General features: G+C 37.9%; 1 long non-coding RNA gene across 1 annotated transcript; it reads right to left on the reverse strand.

Moving 5' to 3' along the window:
* Positions 1-312: 312 nt before the first annotated feature.
* On the reverse strand, positions 313-6,268 carry LOC137854242 (uncharacterized). The gene is made up of 3 exons (XR_011095039.1): positions 4,939-6,268; positions 2,804-2,921; positions 313-1,851 (listed from the first exon to the last, which is right to left on the reverse strand). It is a non-coding gene; the product is annotated as an uncharacterized lncRNA (long non-coding RNA).
* Between the last annotated feature and the right edge of the window lie 17,222 nt (positions 6,269-23,490).

Below are 23,490 nucleotides of genomic sequence, written 5' to 3' on the forward strand. Positions count from 1 at the left end.
AGTACTGAATCTGATTCCAGTAAAGCTTCAGTATGATTCCAGCAAAAATCTAATTTCCCTGCAGTTGTTTTCTCTGGGAACTACTTTTTAAAACTAGTTGTACCCATGCCACCCCTTCCAGAAAACAGTTTGAATTGGCTATAAATAAGGATAAGATTTTGACCACTATTCTCCCTTTTGAATGTACTGATGATTGGTGTAGGTTTAAAGAACATAAGAACCCGTTTCCCCCCCTCCCCCCCCCCCCAAAAAAAAAAATATATATATATTATTAATAATCAAAAACACGTATCAAAATAAAATAAAATAAACACTAGTGTCTAAATAGCTTGCAAAACTGAACTACTTTGGGTTGTTTTTCAGTGAAGTCTGGGCCTCCACAACACAAGTGAGTAGACACTTCCCTAAGTACATGTTTCTTTTAGACACTGTTTACTGCAGAAGCTTCCTACTGAAGGTTCTTGCTCCATCAGAAAGGACTTTTATTAGTACGTTGACACTGTAGTTGAGCAATTAAAAATGACAAAGAGCCTATAAAAGTGGCAAAGATGGAAGCGAGTAAAACTGAATAATGCTAGAACCAACGCAGAAGGAGCACAGGTGACGACTTACCTGAAATATATTTTACCTGTAAATGTGCCAGAATAACCCAACTGGAACAAAGCTGAATGCCAAAGCCACAGTGTCCTGAAAATTTTCAGGTGCATCAGAGATACTTAAAAACACACTGCATGTAAAAACACAGAGTTATGTGTGCAGAAGAGAAAGTACTTCGTAAGGCAAGTTGATGTGATGGAAACTTCTGACAACTTAGCAACAGATTGTTTTCAAGAAAGTCCTATTAACACAATAAAGAACTCATTTTTGATGTCCACAATGCCTGAAACTGCTAGAAAGTACCTCTCAATAATTGCAAATCAATATGGCATTCAATAAAGATTGCAGGATGATATGAAGTTCTCCAATAAGTTGTGAAAATTTTAGTAGAAAATTTTAGTAGATATAAAAGGACATTAAACAGAAAAGCAAGAAAACAGAAGTCCTTATAATTTTAAGATTTCATAGCCAGAGTAGTAGTATAATAAATTCTTCAGTAATAACAGTCAATAAACTTTTTATGGAAAATCATTTGACATGTTGTAGGTCAAATGACAAAGTCTGCCAACACAAAGTACAGGAAAAGAAACGCTTGCCCTGTGAAAATAGGAGAATGTTACAGTTTCTTAAAGTCAGATTAGCAGGATCAAATAAGGGGTGGAATTAAATCGCCACACTGGAAAGGAAGAAAACCTTATACAAGTAAATGGCTTTGAAATATGGAATTATTGAGACTGTTACCAAGTTGAAGAAAAGGTGACATGGAATACTTGCACAGACAGAGCAACTGTGGGATTTGTCATTCTGAAAGCACGCTCAGATATGAGTTGACTAGAGAATGAATTCATTTTGTTCCAAACTAAATGAATGGCTAGTATAACAAAAAAGACTATGAAAATGAAACATTTTTGATAAATCACCAGTGCATGTTGTTGATAGATTAGACCATATGCTCACTCAATGGAAAAACATTGCCAAGAAGTATTTAAATTGCTACCATTACATCAGCCCCAAGTTATAAAAAGAGCCTAGTACTTTTTACAGATAAAGTCATTTTTAATTCAGCAGAAGGAAACAAATTGCACAAAAACATTATTGCAACACAAAACAGGCTTTTATTGCCCCCCCAAGGTCTTGGGATTTTAGCAAGGATTTACTGAATACAATCACAGAACAAAAATGTGAGCAATATCTTTGCCAAGAAGTATCCCATTGACATTGCTACCAAATTTGGAGATGGCCTTGGAGCGAGAGCTGGAAATTTGAAAATAAATTAATATATAAACAGGAAATGTCAATATTAAAAATAAAATGCATGAAAATATGTGCCTGATTAGAGCCACTGAAAATACTTATAACATCACAAAAATTCACTAAACATCAGAAAGTGAAGGTTGCTTCTGAACCATATATTTTTTACATTTTAAAGCTGTTTTAGAGAAAGGTGGTAAAAAAATAAACAAATGATGCTGCATGTGAATACAATATAGAGAGATTTTTCAACCTGAATTTTGGCACATTTTCAACAGAGAAGTGAAACTTTCAGCTTCATTAAAACAAAGATCTACAGAAATTGTATTATTGTCTGTGGGAAACATGAGAAGGACTAAAAGTCTTGTAAATTTCTTGGCTGTACTGATAAGCTCCATGGGCTGTGGGCTACACAACCAGGAATGAAAACAGCTCAAAACATGGCTCATTTTCCCAAATGCATTTTACATTTCTTTTCACATCCATTTTACTTTTTTTTTTTTTCATGAAATAGGCAATGATGTTTTAAATGTTACTCATATTTTTCCTTCAAAAATTTTCAGAATTTTGTTTGCATCTGGAAAAAAAAATTTTTGGCAGGAGGAAATGTAAAAGAATTTTGGAGATAATTTCAGAAGCTATGTAGACAAATATTTCATACAATGTTATGGGGAGGTAAAATGGGTCACTTAAGTCCTAGGAAATTGGGAACAAATTTAAAACTCTTATTTTCTATTAAATACTCAAGGAGCACTAGCAGGCATGCAGGAGGTACATTCTGTTCTGTTCCCAAAGTAAGTCAAATCACTCTTGCCTGCTTTTTCAATAAGGATCATGTGCCTTAAGACAGGACTTGGTTGTGGTGAATTTATACATCTGTCCCAGAAAAAAAAATAAACAAAAAATATAAAATGCATATAAAAAGCATATCAGAGCAATAGAGTAATAAAGGCACCTTTTAATAGTTCTTCCACGTGCTAAATGTCAGGTGTTCAATTCCAAAGATAAAAACAATGCATTTGCATTGGCTATTGTTGTAGTGCAGTTGTCTTCATCACACATTTCTGAGATCCCTGTAGAGGGAAAATCATAGAGGTATATGCAAAAAATACCCTGTGTCTTACAATAACTCATTGTAAACTATTTTATCTGTGAAAAGCAAAAGTAGCTTTCAGAAGATGACATCATAGTAGGCAGCAAGACGAGATCACATGAGAAAACAGGCATTTTGCTGCATTTTCTGAAGGACGTATCTGTGCAGAAAGCAATTTGAGGAGGATGAGCTTCCAGATGACAGAAGGATAAAGGTGGGATACTGATCTCTTCATTGCCAGTGAGAGAACAGAAAATGGCCAAAAACAGTTGGAAATACTCATGTTAATGGACTGCAAACCTTGAGAGCATTTTGTAGCCTACTATTCATCTAAAGAATAATTGTATTTGTTTTGTCTCATTGGCTCCTCTGACAATTTTAGCTGAAACCAGTCCAGATAAGAGATGGAAGCTCATATGTAGTACTTATAGCTGTCTTTCTTACGGACAGAAGAGCAAAAACAATAATAATAAAATAAATAATAAAAATATAACAATATAAATAATAATAAATTATTAATAATAAAAATATAAAATAAAATAATAATTAAAAAGGCTAAATTCTGTCAGCAATATTTTTGTTTATTTATGGACTTGTTTGTTTGTTTCACAGGTGCTACTCAGTGTACCCATGTCTCACCATCAGAAAAATACATGAAAATAAAAAAATAAATAAAAAAGGACTCCTGCTGAAGGAAAATAATATATTTTTTTTCCCTCTCAGTAGGGGATTTTCTGTGAGGCCAGCCAGGTAAGTGGGACTTTTTGTTTTTCCCACAGTATTGTGCTTTGCTTCCCTTTAACAGGAAATGTTGCCTTCTGTAGTAGGAATATAACTTGGTTTGGAAATTGTAATATAACTAGTGTCTTGAATCAGATTTTGTTTGAATTAATGTAAATCTAAAATAATATCAGAAATAAAAGTCTGGAAAAAATACAGAAAACAATCATGTTTTCTACAGTTTGGAATGCTCTCTTCATCACTTGTTATTTACTGGTGATATTTATGCCATGTGTAAACCTGAGGTAAAAATCATCAGCAGATACTGCTTTTTAAAACCACGCATAGTGACTTAGTTTAGTAATCTCAGCACTAGAGGGTCTCTAAAACATTCACCATCTCCATGAACTAAATGTGTGTTTAAAATACAGGATCTACAAATATCAACAAGTAATCATCACAGAATCACACAGAATTTCTAGGTTGGAAGAGACCTCAAGATCATCGAGTCCAACCTCTGACTTAACACTAACAAGTCCTCCATTAAACCATATCACTAAGTTCAACATCTAAACGTCTTTTAAAGACCTCCAGGGATGGTGACTCCACCACTTCCCTGGGCAGCCTGTTCCAATGCCTAACACTTTTGGTAGAGAAGTTCTTCCTAATATCCAACCCAAACCTCCCCTGGTGCAACTTTAGCCCATTCCCGCTCGTCCTGTCACCAGACACGTGGGAGAACAGGCCAACCCCCACCTCTCTACATCCTCCTTTAAGGTACCTGTAGAGAGCAATAAGGTCGCCCCTGAGCCTCCTCTTCTCCAGGCTGAACAAGCCCAGCTCCCTCAGCCGCTCCTCATAGGACTTGCTCTCCAGGCCCCTCACCAGCTTCGTTGCCCTTCTCTGGACCCGCTCAAGCACCTCCATGTCCTTCTTGTAGCGAGGGGTCCAAAACTGAACACAGTACTCGAGGTGTGGCCTCACCAGAGCCGAGTACAGGGGGACGATCACCTCCCTAGCCCTGCTGGTCACGCTGTTTCTGATACAAGCCAGGATGCCGTTGGCCTTCTTGGCCACCTGAGCACACTGCTGTTTCATATTCAGCCGACTGTCCACCATCACTCCCAGGTCCTTCTCTGCCTGGCAGCTCTCGAACCACTCATCTCCCAGCCTGTAGCTCTGCTTGGGGTTGTTGTGCCTCAGGTGCAGGACCCGACACTTGGCCTTGTTGAACTCATGTTCAAATAAGAATAACAAAATACTAGCACTAGATTTACCTGGATTTAATAAAACATTTGTAGCATAGAAAGCTGATGTTTTTTCCACAGCCAGCTAGCAACAGTGTGTACTGGATGTCTGTCTAACCAACACTATTTCTAAGAGAGGATATGGTCTCATCTTAAAGCTTTTTGGTGAGAAAGTGTCAAGAAAATTTTTCAGGTGTTCCAGCCACATGATGCTCTGAGATCTTTCTTGGCAGTCTGGAAACACAAATAAGAAAGTATTTATGAGAGAATAGGATAGCTGCTCTTGCTTTTTAAATTCTCTCTACTACACATGACCAGTTTCCAATGTGTGAAGCCAGCAGCAGGCACTACAGGAGTAACTGTACTCTACAGAAACACAAAGAAAAGATCCAAGGTGCTAAAGTGGTCATAATGGAAACCATAAACACTCATATTCTCAGATGTGCTCTAGCTGAGATAGCATCTCCAACAGAGCAAACAGATCAATTATAAAAACGAGGACACTTTTTAAATTGCTGCATCAGCTTGCCAAAGGTTTTCTTTCATACATTATGCTGGTCATTACTTTTATTATACATGGTCAGTATTTTCATTATATACTCCCCCTCCCCCCCCCCCAGGGTCTAGGCAAGGTTTTCCATACATCATCATTTGGAACACTTTATCATACATTTTAAACTAATACATTTGACATATTTTTCACTAGTCACTGAAAGAGATCAGTAAAGATCAGTAACGTGGAAGGCACCTCTTTATTGTAAAAATAAGCGAAGATAATCCAAGCACTAGAAAAATCATACTCAAAAATAGGGCTTGGCTTTTCCACACTACCTTGAAGTTCCCTTTCCCATGCTTTTATACCTCTTTGAGCCTCCTTGGAGGCCCTTCTTCTCCCTTTGTCCTTCCTGGAAACAAGGTAGCATTTTTCTCCATGTTCCCAGCATCTAATTTATATTTTAGCATGATTCCTGCCTCTGTTTTCATGTGACAGCTATTCTCCACTCTGCTTGTGTACACAGTGGGCACACCACAAGTGAATTTACACTTGTAATAGTTCCTGAAGTACATGGGGCTTAATTAGTTCCCTGTTTGAAGCCCCAAAGAGGACAGAGCACATTAATGAATCATCTCAAGGTGTCCAGTTCACCTATCCTCTACTTAAGGCTGGACAAATCCTGTGTGTGAAGCAATTCTGAAATAGAAAGACAACCAGACAAGCCCACACACCCCTCCAGGAATGTATGACCATGGTCAACCATTTCCCTGGGATTTAAAGAAAACTCTTATCCTCTTTCTCTCTTTCTGTATGGTTCTGAAAAATCTGGTAGCTTTATGAGTTGTCCTTTTTTTTTTTTTTTTTTTTTTTTAAACAAAGTACTGAAGCAGTCCTTCCTCTATTCTTTCTCACTAACAGTGTTGGTTTTTTTGTTTGTTTGTTTGTTTTTATACTTACACACCAACGTTAATGTGCTGAGATCAGGTTATTTTTTTGTTGTTGTCATTAGCTGGCTATCACTTCCTTTTGTCCATTGCCTCTGTCCAATTTGTTTTTGTCCCAGCTGTGCTTGCTAATCAGAAGTTCACTGTTAGTGGAGTTTTCTCAGCCAGCTCGAGCAGAGGTGTGCAGGGTCACGTTTAACATGCTTGCTTTCTCTTTACCCAAGAAAATAAGTTCAGATGACCAACCTGTGACACATCCTAACATACAGAAGCTAGCTTTGTGTTCAAAAAAGCTGGTTCAGCTCATGAATTTATTTTAGCATGTTAAGTATATTATGCTGATGTTCATTCATGGAAGATACGTTAAGTTGCCTCCAGAGTTTCAAGTTGAAAGCTATATAAAGCTCGTATTTCTAGATATTTCTCTGTCTCACACACACACACAACACAATGTATTTAATGTAATTACCAAAAAAGAAAAAGAGTAAAAACCACACATCTGGACAGAGTTTAGAGCAGTTAGACTAGAGGTGAATTTGGACCTGATTTCTCTGGGGAAAACTAGTGATCAGCAGACAAAGTGTGCTCCGTGGATGATTTCTGTGACATTTCATTGCACAGGCTGGCTATACAGCTCAGAAAGAAATTCCTGTTTAAAGACTAACACCAAATTTTATTCTGTTCTATGAAAAAGGTGATGTTTTGTGCAAGTCATTCTTAAAATATAGAAAGTTTAGTAGAAACCATGATACTAAGAAATCCCATTTTTATTAAGCAATTTAAGCATTTATGTAAGTTATGCATATGCAATATGTATACAAAACTTGTCATGCATACATTCTGATAGAGGCAGATAGTGCTTTCTGCTTTAAAATAGTTTGTCTGACATTTCTGAAATACCAGAATGTTAAAAAGTGTTGCTGTTATCTGATTTGCCACAGGAAGTAGTAAATAGATGCAATGCCCTTTTCCTAACTGTTGATTATATTTATTTTGTGCACAAGGTAGAAAGAAGCCTGTTTTCAAAATATGATAACAGCTTTGGAATGGAGTTCCACTGCTAGTCTTGCTTACTGTCTGAAAAGGGTTTTCAGTCCATTTGATATAATGATAATAGTCAGAGGTAGGAAACCATTTTTCTCTCTCCTAAATATGTCTTAGCACCAGCATGATTTTAACAAGACAACTCTTCGTTTTTATTTCTTTCACTCATTCCTTGGGTTTGTTGCCAAGAGCAACACAAAGAATGTACCAGGGTGTCATAATAATCCTCCATTAAATCCCTAGTATTTAAATTTTAATGCTATAATTCAACAGCTGACAAAAGCCCATTGAGCAAGTCTATGAAGAGGAAAAGAGCTGGTCCCATTTTCTCAGGGGTTGATGCTATAGCAACATGGAATGAATTTGGGGTCAGGGAACAAGCTGTCTCCAAGCTTTGTTTGCATTTCCTGGCTAAAAGTAGAATCTGGTGTTATAAATTTTACCAAAATAAGTGGTTATTTGGAGCTACATGAAGATAGTTCACTCTGTAAAAACCTTTGCCTTGTTAAAAAAAAAAAAAAAGAAAAAAAAAAAAAAAGAGCGGAGACAACAAAACCAGCAGCCAGAAAGACAACAAACTAACAGACTATTTTAGAAAGTGCCAGTCTAAGAATTATTTCAGAGTCCTTCTTCCTCCTCTAGTTTCCCTACCTTCCAGTGTGAATCCTGCACCAGAACTTGGAATGATGCAACACATTAATACATTTTAAAGGATAACACAAAGACAGCAAAGTCAATAACTGTGGCACAGAGACCTCTTACAATCATCAAAGCCCCAGGGAAAGTCTGGTATGTCATTTGTTATGCTTAGCTGTCCCTACACTGAAGGCTTTTGTGCTCTGTGGAATGTTGTTCTGTGGAGACAAATGAATACACCTGGAAGACAATTGTCCATTGTGCGCAGTGCTGCTCATCGGGCACAGCACAGCCCCGGTGCCTCCCCACTCCCTTATCAAAACCCCCAGCTTTACGCAGGGCTGAGTTCTTAGGGTGGCTGCTCTCAGCTTGGGTTTTGGTGGAGGTTAAAGCTCAGGGTGTATGTAACAGAGTGTATTAGCAATTTCTATTTGTTTTTCACTGTATAGTGAAATATATTTCAAAGAAGAGTGTTGATGCATTTAAAAACAAACAAAGCAAACATTAATTATATAATAGTGATATAAAAGGTCAGATATAATGATATGCAATTCTCTGGCTGTGAAAAAAACTGTAAATGCTTTATTACATTTGAAATGACTTAGCTTTTTTCTCTGTATCTCCACAAGGAAATCCATTGCTGATCTGCTGCTGGAGCCTGCTGTAAGGATCTCTCCCAGCTGGCACTTTTGCTCAGGCTCTGAGATCAGGCACATGACAGCACAGGAAATATGGGTGTTAACAGCCTGATGTAAGGTGGGTGGAGAGTGTTTGGTAGGTGAAATGCAGATGGGATGGATGAAGGAGGAACTGATGTGACAGTAGGGTGGAGAAGTGAGATGGATGTTTTGGTGCCTTTGGGAAGGTATGCGTATAGGAAAGGGCAGGATGAGTAGGAGCTGACAGAGAAGCAGCTGAGAAGCAGAGAAACTTCCTCTTGCAGCTGCTACATCTGCTACATCTGCAGCTGCTTGTTCCCACAGGTGTTGGTGATGGATCACCAAGCCACCTGGAGGAGGGTGGAGGCTAACTTGAACTGCAGTGCCTGCACATCTCACTGATGGGGTGACGTTTTCTGTCTTTTTTTTATGGATCCACCTGATTAGGTTTTGGTGCACAGTGGGTGCAATGTAGAAGCCTTCCTTCTTCCATCCTCACCATCCAGAGCTCAGTAACAAACTTACTACAAGAAAAACAGAGATACATAATGTCTTCCTCTGTGATTTCCAGCCTTTTCTCTTGCATGCTTCTGAGTGGGGGAAGCCTCTGAGAAGGCAGTGAACCACTTCTTTTCAGTGTATTGCTGTGACAAACCAGAATGTCCTCTGCTCTGTCAATTAAATCAGTATAACAAATAATTGTTGTGGGTTTGTGCTTTTTTTTTTTTTCTTTTTCTTTACAAACTTGCATAAGCTTACATAGGCTACACTTGTACTAGAGATGCCACATGTAACGTATGTGCCTGTTGCTAGGCTCATTTGAAATAGTACATCCATTTCTGATCTGCATAGTGTATGCATCCATTTTCTGCTCACTATTATACCGATATTATTAAGCTGCTCATTCACAGCCCTGTAAGAACAGAGCACCTCATGGCTGCATTTTCTTTCCCATGTGTCTGAATTGCTTTCTAGTTTAGATTTGCTGTATCTATGATGAACTGATTTTATGAAAATTCCATTCTTTCACCCTATAAAGAACTGATTTTCAATAGAAAAGCTGTGAGCACTGGAGTCCCACTCCAAAAGAGTTCAGCTCACTTGACTTTGGGGTCTTTAGAGCAGGAATGATTCCTGTCACCCTGCTAGAACTAAAAGGGAAGCAGTTCATGTGCAAACAGATTTCCATCATTACCCTGTGAAGAATCCCACTGGGAGAATAAAGAGTAGCCATAGGAGAAAATTTTTGCAGTAATGGCATGTCATTCCCTTGACCCTCTGCTGATGTGTTCGCTTCTGTTATAGCTGAGGCAAGAAATATGACATTTTATTGTCTGAGATTTCCAGGCAAGCATTCCTGAATGGGGTGCAGTTCTCATTGGGTAATAATCTCCAGGACCATCCAAGAGAAAACAAGAAACTTCACTGTCATATCTTTAAAGAACAGAAAACTATAAACTGTGAAGATCCTCTCTTAGCTTTTTTTTTTTTTTTTTTTTTTAAATTTGAATGCTTTGGAAGACCATTTCTTTTCTGAAATTGTGAATTCTGTGGATAAAATAAAAATCTGACAGCATGAATTAGGAGTTTCTGATCTTTCACAGCACTCAACTCTTGTTCTGGAAAAAAAAAAAAAAAAAAAAAAAAACAACAACAACAACAAAAAAAAACTTTTATTTGTTTCCCTTGCTGCTTCTTGCATCCCATATGTTATTGTCTTGTGACTGAACAGACATCAGCCTCTGGCAGCAGTTTACAGGTATGCAGTAATGGCACTGTCTGGCATTTGCTATGAGGCAATGCTTCATTGAACAGCATTTCACTGTTTAAGTGCAGATGCTGTTTTGCTAGTCTTGGTTCACACCAAGGTGTTTGGAGGAGCAATGTGCTCAGGCCACTAGCATGCCAAACATACATATGTAAACATGCACTGAAAATGCCAGTCATCAAGCCTATGAAAACCGCTGTTGGAAGACTTTCTTATTTTACAGCACTGCAGTTGCCAATAGTTCTTAGAGTCAGTGAAATACATGGCTTCCATATAAACTGGATATACATGTGTTGGAGAGGGAGAGTCAAAGGCAAAACATAATGGACCAAGCTGAACTGACACTGAAAGCAGGGCTCACTGCTTTTATGACACTGGATCTGCCTATGGTTGTTTTGCACACTAATTTGTTATGGCCAGACATGCATCAGCCTCAGTCTAAACACACCTATTTTCTGAAGCACACTGGTAGTGTGCTGCAGCTGCAGAGCTGAGCTCTGAAACTGCAGTGGCTGTATTTCTATTACCTCCACTTCCAGTATACATGTATGCAGGGTAAAAATATCCTTTCAAGATAAAGATACATCTGCTCCTCACTGTCTATGTCCCTTTCCCATCCCCTGTTGGACTGATATAAATCCACTGGATTACTGTTAATACTGTTTAAGAATCTGCTTAAGTATTTTATTGTTTTATACTTTTTGAAAGACACAAAGTGATGCTTGAGGCAGCATGTTCAGCTAGGAAATCAAAGTGGCCACAGTTGTAAAAAAACATTATGTCTTTGCCTCAGAAATGTAATCAAGTAATTTACAGTAAGAAAAAAATAAAAAAAAATGCAACTAATAAAAAATAGTTATTAATTTCAGTGCAATATAACACTTGAATAGGTAAATAACTATCACTAATAACACATTAAAAATGGAGAAGTAGATGAGACAGTTCCTGGCCCGATGACCAGTCACATAGAAGAAAGGCATAAAAACTCAAGCTTACTGTGAGTGCAACACTGCTGATTTCTGCAGATGACAATTTTCAAGTGTTAAAAAGTCTGGAACTGTTCTCCTAGAACCTAAGGGAAAAAAAAAAAAAAAGTATTGTTCTTTAATCATTTTCTTCAGTGCTAGCAGAAGGCTCCAAAAGAAAAGGATGCATTTCTGAAGCATTTCCAAAATGCCTGTTACAGATCCAGAATGCTCACCAGGTTTTTGGCAGCCCCTTTGATGTGCTAGCTCTGGGTCTAACTGTTCTCAAAGGTGTTCCTGTCAATATAACCGGTTTCCTTTTTGACAGACCCAGTCTGTTTACAATAAAGTAAGCCTCGGGGAAGACAGTGGATGGTATACATATGAAGAATATAATGCACAGAATGAAGTCAGAGTTGGAATTCACAGTGAAGGGCAACTCAGAAGTCACCTAAACAACTTCCTCCAAGTTTCATGTGGAGTATTTTCTATGGACCACATACATGCTTATCAGAGAGGAATCCTCTTGGTAACAAATTCCAACTGCAATCAAGTCTGTGATCACAAATAGATCCTTGCGCTTCCTCCTCTTTATTTCATATTTTTGTGACAGGCTAACTTGTTTCTTTGGGCAGACAAGTGTGAAAATCTTGTTGGGAGGCAAAAAGGGATCTTCACACTGAAGGTGTTGCTGAAGTACAGTGGATGTTCCTAATGAAAGACTGTTCTCCTAGCAGTGTGCTGATACTCCTCAGATTCCCACGAGGACATCTGACATAGTCTAACCCATGAACATCATGGGTTATAACATGGGTTATTGACACACGAAAGTGTCAATAATGCCTTTTGAAATTAGTCAAAGGAAGGAAGCTGGTAAAATCAGGGGCAGAACACATAGTTAGTAGCATATAGTCAAAAAATCTGTGGTGCCACCTTGCTCTTTAGATGTATTGGATTCACGTGACAAGGTTTTGGTAGTGGGGGGTTGCAGGAGTGGCATCTGTAATTAGAGGCTAGAAGCTGTCCCATGTTAGATAAGGGCCATTTTCAGATGGCTCCAAAAGGGACCTTCTGCTGGTCAGAGCCAAGCCAATAAGCAATGTTTTTTGTGCCTTTGTGAGAGCAGATTTAAGGACACAGCAGTTGGAAAAGCAAGGAGTGAGAACCAGCCCCACAGACCCCAAGGTCAGTGCAGCAGGAGGGCAGGAGGTGCTCCAGGCATGCAGCAGCAGTTCCCCTGCGGCCTGTGGAGAGGCCCCTGGTGGAGCAGGCTGTCCCCCTGAAGCCCTTGGGAACCACATGGAGCAGATCTCCACACTGCAGCCCGTGGATGTGGCCTGGAGGAGCTGCCACCCATGGGGGACCCATGTTGGAGCAGTTTGCTACTGGGGGATGTGGTTCTGAACCATGTGGAAGCAGTTCTTGAAGAGCTGCTGCCTGTGGGCAGCACCAGCAGGCTCAATTCGGGAGGGACTGCATCCCGTGAGAGGGACCCCATGTGGAGCAGGAGCAGCGAGTGACCATGAAGGAGAGGTAGGGACAAAGTGTTAGGGACTGACCACAGCTCCCATTCCCTGTTATCCTGCACTACTCGGGGCAAGGAGGTGGAAGAAGGTGGATGCAAAAAAGTTTTTTCTCAGTTTTTCTTTGTCTCTCACTTCCCTACCTTGTTAGTAATAGGCAATAAATTTTTCTAATCTCCTTACTCTGAGTCTATTTTGCCCATGATGTTAATTGTTGAGTGATCTCCCCGTCCTTATGTCAACCCTTGAACCCTTTTCCATCGTATTTTCCCCCCTTTCTCTTTGAGGAGGGGGAGTGAGAGAGCAGTTGTTGGTGGAGCTCAGCTGCCCAGCTGAGTAAAACCATCACATTAGCACATGGACCAACTGAGGAAAGTCCAGAGTAAGAGCTATTTGTAGTCTTCTAAAAATGTTAGATGTAAAAATATGCTGAATATTCTTACAATAAGGGTAGTGAGAGACTGAGACAAATTATTTGGGAATTTTGGGAAATCTCCATTAGCAGAGGTCTTAGAGAACATAAATGTCCCTCTCTTGAGACCACAGTTTGGACAAGGTGACTTCCTATGATTGTGGACTCATGTTTTATTTTTTAGCTTCAGCACTGAATATGGTCTACATTGTTTAATGGCAGGCATGTAGCTCAGAATGCTTCATGCTTTCATTTAAACAGAACAGCCTTTCTCTGATCATTTTCCCACCAGAGCTACTCTTCTGTCTTAACTTAGTTCCTCGTGTTTAAGGCTGGAAAGAACACTACCCTACTTTCAGCATCTTAGTGGTTACATAAATTTCTGTATTTCAGGAATGAATTGGGGACCTCCCCATAGCCTGTGGATGTAAAACACATAATCCTGATCCACTTCCTAAGCCATCAGAAACCATTTTTCAGGAGAAATATGTACACATTTTTCCCAGCTAGAGATGAATAATGGTAAAGGAATAGGGTATAGGATATTTCAAAGAGAGAAAGAAATATATTAAAATATATTACTTTTTTTTTTTTTTTTTTTAACAGTTTGTTTGGAATTTGTTGGTGGAAACTGTGGCCAGTTAAATAGCAATCTCCTAATGTTATTTATCTGTCAAAGTAAAGAAAAGTTATTTCCCATGATGAAATCAACAGATGTCAGTTGCACCCTGGAAAATGAACCTCAGGGTCAAACAAGCACTTCTTGAGAGTGAACAGTACAACAATTAAAGCAAGAACAATTGAAATTACATTTATAATTCAAGAAAAGCTGGGATTTTTTTTTACCCTTTTTTCAGAGACAAAGCTCTTATTAACTGACAATAAGTTTCTGTGAAGGAGATATGAAGTTGTTGCAGCATTGAAGTTATGCAATATTTTGCAATGTGTTTGGATGAGCACATGCAGACATGTTAATGAAAGCAAATTTGGTTCCTTGTCGGTGTACTGAGAAGGGCAAGCATGGACTCAGGTCACTTCTAATAATGATTACTTCAATGTGGGTACAGAAAGTACTCCCATATTTCCATCTGGGAAATCCTGAACATATATATGCATGCAATACACAGATGGCCAACACATGTAATCAGAAACATTTTTGGGTGCATCAGACTAGATGCAAAGACTGACTACGGAGTGTATGTGCAGTGAGCACAGGGTATCTGTAGAGTCAGTTCACAACAGTGCTCTTGTCACTGGTCCAAGACCTCTGCACATGCAGGAATGTATCAAGAGCTACTGCTGTTGCCTGGTCTGGTAGCAAAACATTCCCTAGGCCTTCTGGACATGGGTCACATCCCATTTGCCCAATCAAATTACTTTTTGAGCTGTGTTAAAAGAGGGAACATGTCAGAAAATAGGGTGGCTAGTCGCCATAGACAAAGAGAAAAGAAAAGGCTGAATTTGTGTTTAGCTCCATTTGTTTCAGCCTACACAGTTAACTGTCATGTGATTCAGGTTGAAAAAAGGTCCTCTGTTCACATGATTGCACAAATGTCTACATAAACCACGTATTCCTTGGTTTTCTTTGGAGCACCATTTTAAAGACCAATTAGCTGTTTTTAAAGAGAATTAGCTGTTTTTTAAAGAGAATTTTTAAAGAGAATCAGAATAAATGTTTCTATCTTAAGTGGTGAGTATGTCTTTGCAACTATAGATCTTAACCTAGCAAGGAATAATATAGCTGAAAATGACAGGCTTAATTTGTAAGAGTCCATCCCATTCGCCCCACCTTGTCTAGAGGTAGCAAAAGAACTGGGGCCTCATCTCCACTTGTAGAAGCACTGTAGGAACATTGCATGCATCCTACTTAAGCTCAGTAGTAAAAGTAGTGTTTGCTGCTCTGTGTTGAGAAAGTCATTGTGACAAGTCAGTGAACCTGCCAGAAATCTAAGAGAGTCTATTCCTGTGATGTTGCCATCTTTAAAGCCAAGTGATATATTTTCCTTCAGTTTGGTCAGTCCAAATATCAGATTTTAGGAAGTCTTTAGATTGTAATTTTTAAGCTGCTGTCCAACCTTTGCATGTTTGCCCTTATGTAGAGACAGTTGGACAGCATCTTCTGAAATGAAATTATGAAAGGAATAGTCATGCCAAGTCAGATTCCAAGGTTTAAGGTTTCAGGGTTGGTTTCTTTCTTTTTTATTTTTTATTTAAAAAAAAAATATTTTCACACACAAGAAAAGATGAGCCACACACAAGAGCTGTACTCTGCAGCTGGATCTGCTTCCAAGTCTGAATCTGAAGGTGGGATATAGACTCTGGATATTTTTAGCCACAAAATATGTGAACCACAGAAGTATGTAAACTACACACATATATTTGTCTGTTCCTTTCAAAGGAATTCTCTTCATTGCATTAAAAAAAAATATTGCCCACAGAAAGTTGGCAGAGCAGTAGCCCATGTCCCAGCAGATGCCTATGGAATGTTCCTGACTGCTTTGCATGCTAAAATGTGCAGCTTTATAAATAGTGTTAAAATATTCAACTCTATTTAAAATAAAATAAAATAACATGAATATATTCCCCCAAAGCACATGTAGTATGGACAACAAACAATGTGCTAATAAACTAGTCATTCCCTAAATGCTTTTCTCATCTGCAGTTTTAAAAATGCAAGAGTTTGGCAGCTTTTGGCTATGAAAGGTACTTTCTAGCACTGAATAAATTGTGACCATCACGCCCACGCATTTTGAAACTACTCATAACTCGTTGTTCACCAGAATGGGCCCAATTAGGTCAAACAGGACTGTTTGCTAATTAAAATAATACTTGAGGTCAGTGTGACTGATGCAGTTCAGTGCTTATTCATCATCAATTTTGTATTTAATTATGACCATAGGTCTAGATTCTGGTAAGCACTTAGATGAAAATGTACACTAGTTTCTCTTCAATATAGTGTATAAACATATGCTGTATTTTAGCTAAGTCTCCATGCCTGTTTTCTCCTATTAGCTAATTCTAATTACTACTTTCCTTAACACGTAATTTAAGCTCTTTGAGTGATTCTTTAAAGCACTCTTAGTTCTAGACATGGAGACTTAAGCAGAATTTGGACTGTTTGAGTATTACCCAGAATGATCAACTTTAAGAAAGTACAGTAAACAAATGACAAATGGAGATTTAGGATGTACTTAATCTTGTTATTACATATCTTTCTGAAAATACAATTATTGTTTCATTAAAATAATTATATATACAACTAACATAGCTTTTCATTCTTTAGGTATATTTCATCTGAAAATCTAAAAACATGTCCTAGAGTTGTCTGAATTAAGCTACTAAATATTCCTCTGACATGAATAACTATTAGCCCTGAATGAATAATTCTTTGCAGAAGCATCATTACATTCAGCTTCTCTTTGAGTAGTAATTGAATCTGCATTTTCCCAAATTAGTTATTTGAAACCATTCTGCACTTGATCTGAAGTGGGTTAATCTTTTCCACATCACTCAATAGTCAAGATCCTAAATTCATCTGCTTCCTAAATTAAATGATTTGCTGGTGTCATGTGGTATTTCTGTACCTCAGTGGAATGCATGTCTGTCATAAGCAATTGTCAGCTGTTTGTTCTCCTCTTCTTTCAAAAGCTTTTGTTGCTCACCTCTCCTTCCCCTCTATTCAGCATTTGTATGTCACCATTTGTACAGATTTACTTATTAACTCTGAGTTGACGTGTCTGCTTCAGAAAATACCTTTCTTTTAACTTTTTCCCTTCTTCATCATCTTTCAGATGGGTGATTTTCTCTCTCTCTCTATATATATATATTTTTTTTTCCCCGACTTTGTATCCTGAACAGCTCAAGGCCAACTCAAGCATAGTCTAACCCAAACCAATCCTTTCTATCTTACCTGCAAAACCTTTACCTCTTCCATTTTCTATGGCTGTGAAGAACACCATTCTCCTTCACATCCAAAGACACAACCTTTGATTCTTCTTTTGACTTCTCTCCTCCGACTCTGACAGTGAACAGATACACAGACATTATTTTGTTCATCTCTGCACAGGGTCCAAATCTTTTCTTGAAATTCAAAACTTCGTATAGCTCTGTCCTGCATATATTTTGAAGGCATCTCCTTTAGTCTTGTGCTTAGTTTAGTAACCCACTTTTCAGTAAAATTCCTCATAAAATTATATCTTAATGTCACTTTTAAGAAGTGATTTTACTACAAAAAAAAAAAGTAAAATTGTAGTCATTGTAATAATGATACCAATAAGGATGGAATTAATATATAGAAATTCCAAACCGATCTTCATAATTCATATTATTATTATTACTACTCTAATTATTATTACCATTAATATAAAAAGTCATTTAAATAAATATTGTTAAAGTTTAGGGTCAGGTACATTCTCCTTTTAGTTCAGCAAAGTTCACATGTGAATACAGACAATATATGAAAACCTTTGGCAGCTAGGCTTCAACAGTTCATACCTTTTTGAGAAGATTGCACGCCAATCTATCCATGATGTGGAAACAGCTTTGTTGACTTCATAATGCTTCTTTGTTTCAAGGGGAAAAAGCAACAACTTTGAACTGCCTTAAAAAAAAAAAAAAAAAAAAAAACGTGTTGAAAAGATTTGTGAAGGAAGTAGGTATTTTATTGTTATATTGAACAGGTCAAAAGGTGAAACTGCAACACTCTCAGGCTCTGATTGATAGACTTTGATGTAGACTATCTACCTGCATGATTCTCCAGGGCTGCTCAGCTGAAAAAGTGTTGTGTGATCAAACCTGTTGTTGGTGGCAGGAGTAACAACAAGGTGTCAGGGGATAGATGGTAGCTCACCGAACTTTTATTTGTAATAAATCATAGCTGTAAATTATTATTTTTTAAATGCCCATTACCTGAGAGGAAAAAAACACACTGCTCAATTTGGACCGAACCCTTCTTGAAATTAAATGCAGGCTAAATTTCATTATACTTTTTAAGTATACCTTTTCTATCCAAAGATATGAAAGCAAAGTCAATAGAAGGTATTTCTGTTTCTCCTGTAGCGGAAATCATTCTAGACTGAATATGTGATTTGACCACTATTAAAGCTTCAGTGTCCACTCTTTTGCAGTCCCAGCCACAAACAGGAAAGAAACCTTGACTTTGAAGTGAAGTTTCTGACACTCAATAAGGTACAAATCTCACTGATGTTTCTTGTAGAAACAAGGCGTTCATCAGATCTCCCTTTTGTGTGCATTATACATGTATGGTGTTTAGCTCACCACAGCCTCCCCACAGTAAGAATACTAAAAGTATTCATCTCTCTCTTCCACCTGTGAGATATCTCTTTTCAGATAATCCATTTATAGATCTGCTGAGTTTGGTTTAAATATTATTGGACTGAAAGGTTCTCCCATTTTTCTGCATTACATAAATACTGAAGGAAAAAATGAAAGACTTAAAACACAGACCTGTCATAAACGTTTAACCAGCCAGGTGAAAATTATTTTGAAAGCAGGTTTCCTCAAAGAGATTTCAAATTTAGTTAGTCCAGGTTGCATAAACTGCAGAAAAATAAGGTTGCATTTCCACAGTTTACTGGGTTTTAAGTATATTCTTATTTTGTATTTTGCAAATAAATGTGTAAATTATCAAGGTCAAAGTTAAACAGGATGCTTTGACCTTTTGATAGCTCAATTTATTGGTGTGTTACCCCTTCTACTTGAGCAACATTAATTTCCCTGATCTTTGTGTTGATATTAACCGCTTATTGCAAAAATAGTCACTATGTTTGCTTTATGTGTTGCCAGTTCATTATGAGCTGTTCACTGATTCTTCAATTTCAGTGTCCCAAGAAGCAAAGGAAAAGCAAAGAATTATGCTAGACTCAGATTATTCCACTTGATACTCTGTAAGCTGCATTTCACCATTACCCTGCTTTGTATTATTCCATGCAGATGATTTGGCAGTATAGGTTGCAATCTATTTATGTATCCACATTAGCAAGTATTACAGAGTGGTGAAGTATTTGTAAACATGCTGTATACTCATGTTCATACACAAAATGCAAAAGAATGATAAGTTTGGGAAATGCTTACACCTTTTAGAAAATGTGCCTTAATTCTTTATAGAACTGAACTTCAGAGCAGTTTCTCTGTGGTGTATCCCTTTCCAACATTCTATCAAAACACTTTTAAAAAGCTTTTGTTTGTTTGTTTGTTTTTTGTTTTTTCTTTCCCTTGGCAGCATTTTTCCATGCCATCTCTGTCACTTTATTCAAGAATAACATTTGTCCACACGCATGGATCTTAAGTACAAATCAACCTGAAGAAAAAACAGGCAATATATATCAGAAGGATCTTGGCATTTCCGCTGAAATCAGGTCTATAAAGTGCTGGGCATTCTGTGTATTGATCTGTACAAGTATCTATGTCTTCAAGAGCCATGGACAGTGCAAGTAAAGCCTGGACATTGTTCCCATTCTGCTGAAGTGGGAAATGGAGGCACTGAGCAGAGAACTGTCTAAGGCAGTGCAGGAAGTCTATAGCAGAAGGGAATTGATGCAATTAGACCCGTATATTTTAACATCCCTACTTCTGTGCCTCACTTTAAAACATTTCTGTTTGCTTGAAATGTAGTGCTATGGTTCGAGCTTTTTATTTATTTATTTATTTTTTCTAACCCCAGTCATTATCTCAGGCTTAAATGGTTATACTGGGCACATGGTACGGAAGCCAGACTTTGTGGAATGACAAGCAGAGCAGCCTAATGTGGATATGAACCTTAGATTTTAAGTAGACCATTCTGATGATATGTAAACACTTCTAAATTCATGTGTTTTGTGAAGCTTTTGAGCTTCTACTTTCAGTCTTTTTTTTGTTTTTTTCTTACAGTGATGTTGGGAATGTGTCTTTCATGGTATCTATAGAAAGGAGACCCAGGACCTGCCACTTTTAGTGTCATGAAACTACACTGTACTAATGGAATGATATTTGGACCAGAATAAGCTGAAGTGATGAACGTGGCTTCCAAGTTGGGCATGCCTCATCTTTTCCAAACAACATTCTTGTACAGATTAGAGGATAATCTGACAGGCAGGCCCAGCCAATTAAAACAGTAATTGAAATAGCTGAGAGTGTTTTATTTGGCAAAAGCTGATCATTCTGCTTCATTTTTAATGAACAAACAAGCAGCCTCAATCATAATAGTTTGATTAATTTAAGTCATTTTTCTGCTAAGATAATTTCCTGTCTTCTGTTTCTGAAAAACAAAACAAAACAAAACTAAGAAACCAAAAAATAAGCAAAAAAAAAAAATGCAACCACCTCCTCCTCCCCCCAAAAACAAAACAAAACAAAACAAACAAACAAAAAAAGAACACCAGAAAAGACAGACAGAAAGAAAAGATTATTTTTGACCTTTGATGGGAGACTATAAACATCAGTCAATGAATAAAATCCTGAAATGGTGGTGAAACCTCAGAAACCAAGACAGTTCCCCTTTTGACTAGAGGTAGGTAAAGGTATTTCAGATGCAGAGAAGGGGGAAACCTCAGGAAGCCCACACTCATTAAGGGATTGAGGTTCATTTTCTTCAGTCTCAGGAACATTCAGGAAAAAATAAATAAATAAATAAATAAATAAATAAAAGAAAAAGAAAACTTCCCCTGAAACTTCTATAAAATTATTGAAGCTCTTGCAAAGGGCTAGGACTTTTTTTCATTCTACTCACTTTCTACAACCTTGTACTATAAAGAGAAAAAAAAATCAAGAAAGAAGAACCTAGACCAAAAGCAAAATTTCAGTTAGGAAAGTAAATGTAAGGCATGTTTCAAACAACCATCACACACTGCTAATTAGCAGTTACTTAGTGATTTATAGGAGACAGTTTGTTAGCTTTGGTACAGAGCCAAGTTGTACCCACATCACTGAAACCATCTCAGCCGGTGTTTGGGCATGGATATCAGAGTCTCCTTCCTACTGTCCCAGTTTTGGAAAGCATTGCTATTCATCAAAATACTTAGGCCACATGCTTAATTTTAAGCATGTGCTTTCCTCAAAAGGGATGTATTTAAACATGCTAGGGATTTAAACGTGCTAGAGTTATTTATGGAATTGCTCCTTCCAGGAACAGCATACACATGAAGGCAATATGGGAAGCATTGACTGCCAAGGCAAAGACTCTGTAGCTGTGGGTCAGCTATGGATTTGAGTCCTCAGGCCAGCTAATTTGGCATCTTGCAGAAGCAATTTAAAAATGTGAACTGGTTCCTGAAGATAGCATTCGTGAATAACAAGACCTTGTGTTCAGTCAAATAGTTGTAATCATGTTTGCAGTAATTTTGATAATGAATACAAATATTGATCCGTGTGATTAAGTCTGAAGTGAGGATTGCTGTGGGGACCACAATATATGTTGGATGAAGCAATTAGTACTTCTAAATATTGTCATCCCTGTTGAGAATGTATTAAGTTTGCCAGTAAGACATGAAGGCTGAAGAGGTAAGTTGGGCTTTTCAGGGATGCCACTCTCGAATATTGGAAATACCATTCCATACCTTACATTATATTGCAGGTACACATTAAAGCATACATGTATCTTCTGGGAAATGATCTTCCAATGCTATGGAAAGCTATGCAGGCTATTTTCATTGCTCCTGTCTGTGATTGCCTGATAGCAAGAATGAGTGTATTTAAGTGCAAGTAGCAAAACTCCTTTGCCTTCACAGTCCCACAGCTTTAAACTTTTTTTTTTCAACTTAGCTGTAAGAATAATTAATCAGAGTAGTATCAAAAATTTTCTGACGCACTGTCTTTTTTATCTTGTCAGTGACCTGGAAAGGCTGGCCTGGGACAGAGTACATGGAATGAAATGAGGATGTATGTCTGGATGACTATGAACCCTCACCCTCTTCTTCATCCTTAGTCATAGAGTAAAGGATCCCCTTACCTGACTTTTGGGCTATAGTTCAGCTGCACCAGATGCCCATTTTCCAAAGTGAGTGGTTCCCCTCAGTTAAGGATATTGTTCAGATAAGGTGTGGGATTCTGGTGTACCATATTGGAGAATACTTTGTTATGAATTGCCCTACATATATATGTAGCCATCCTCCTCAGTCTTGCCATCATAAGGACCCCACTTACCTCCCTGAACAGCACTCTGTCCCCTACAGAACATCTGTAGGGGCTGGTAGAAAACAAACCCAGCACATTGCTTCACTTCTTACCTAGGCCTCAGAATAAGCCTGTCTCATCTGCCCTCCCCAACAGCAGGCAGGAGAGTCAGGTCGTTGAGCTCTCTCCCACACATCTTAGTCTCAGTAACACCAGAAAATATCTCATGGCAGCATTTGCCAAACTCTGCATTAAAAGCAGTAGCCCGTCTGTTCTACTTCGGGCAGTAATGCGGTGCTCTGACCAGCTCTCGTTTACAATGAAGTTTGCAGGGCACTCAATTATTTTCAATTGTTCCTTTTAGCTGGCTGATTCAATATAATACAAAGTACAATATCTAAAATGCACTTTGACTCCAAGTTTCAGCTTCCAAAACATCTGCCACTGGTTCCCATGGAGTTAGTCCTTGCTGCAGCCTGCCTTTATCAACTTTTTCTTATTTAAACTTAAAATAGAATCAAAGATGAAAAAATTCTAATAAGAGATAGTAGTAAAGTGGTTTAAAAAGCTACCATGATATTTATTAAATAGCAAAAATAAATAAATAAATAAATAAATAAAACAAAAAAACATGATGTAGGTCCTTGGCAAGTGATTAGGCAAATATGTCGTTTTTTTCCAGGAAACTTTATCTATTTTTTAGCTTCCTTGGCTTACTTACAGAAGCTGCCACTCCTGCCATTTGTGCATTGCTTGCTAAGTCTAGAGCTCATGAAGCTGGAATGTTACAAAGCCATGTAGCTGTCTACTGTGGGATTTTCCTCCATACCTGTTTCTTTCTACCTGCTTACATCAGCTTCTTCCAAATCCTTTGGCTATCTTTTGACGATGAGTGAAGGTCAAAAGTTCAAACTCTGACATATTATACTGTGTTGCAGAAAGGCTGTAAATAAGTCGGATTATAAGCAACTGTCTTGGCACCCTCATTTCCATCTGGTTTCTATGTGTAATAAATGCAGCCAAGTTT

Source organism: Anas acuta, chromosome 3 (assembly GCF_963932015.1).
Source record: "Anas acuta chromosome 3, bAnaAcu1.1, whole genome shotgun sequence".
Taxonomy (NCBI): Eukaryota; Metazoa; Chordata; class Aves; order Anseriformes; family Anatidae; genus Anas; species Anas acuta.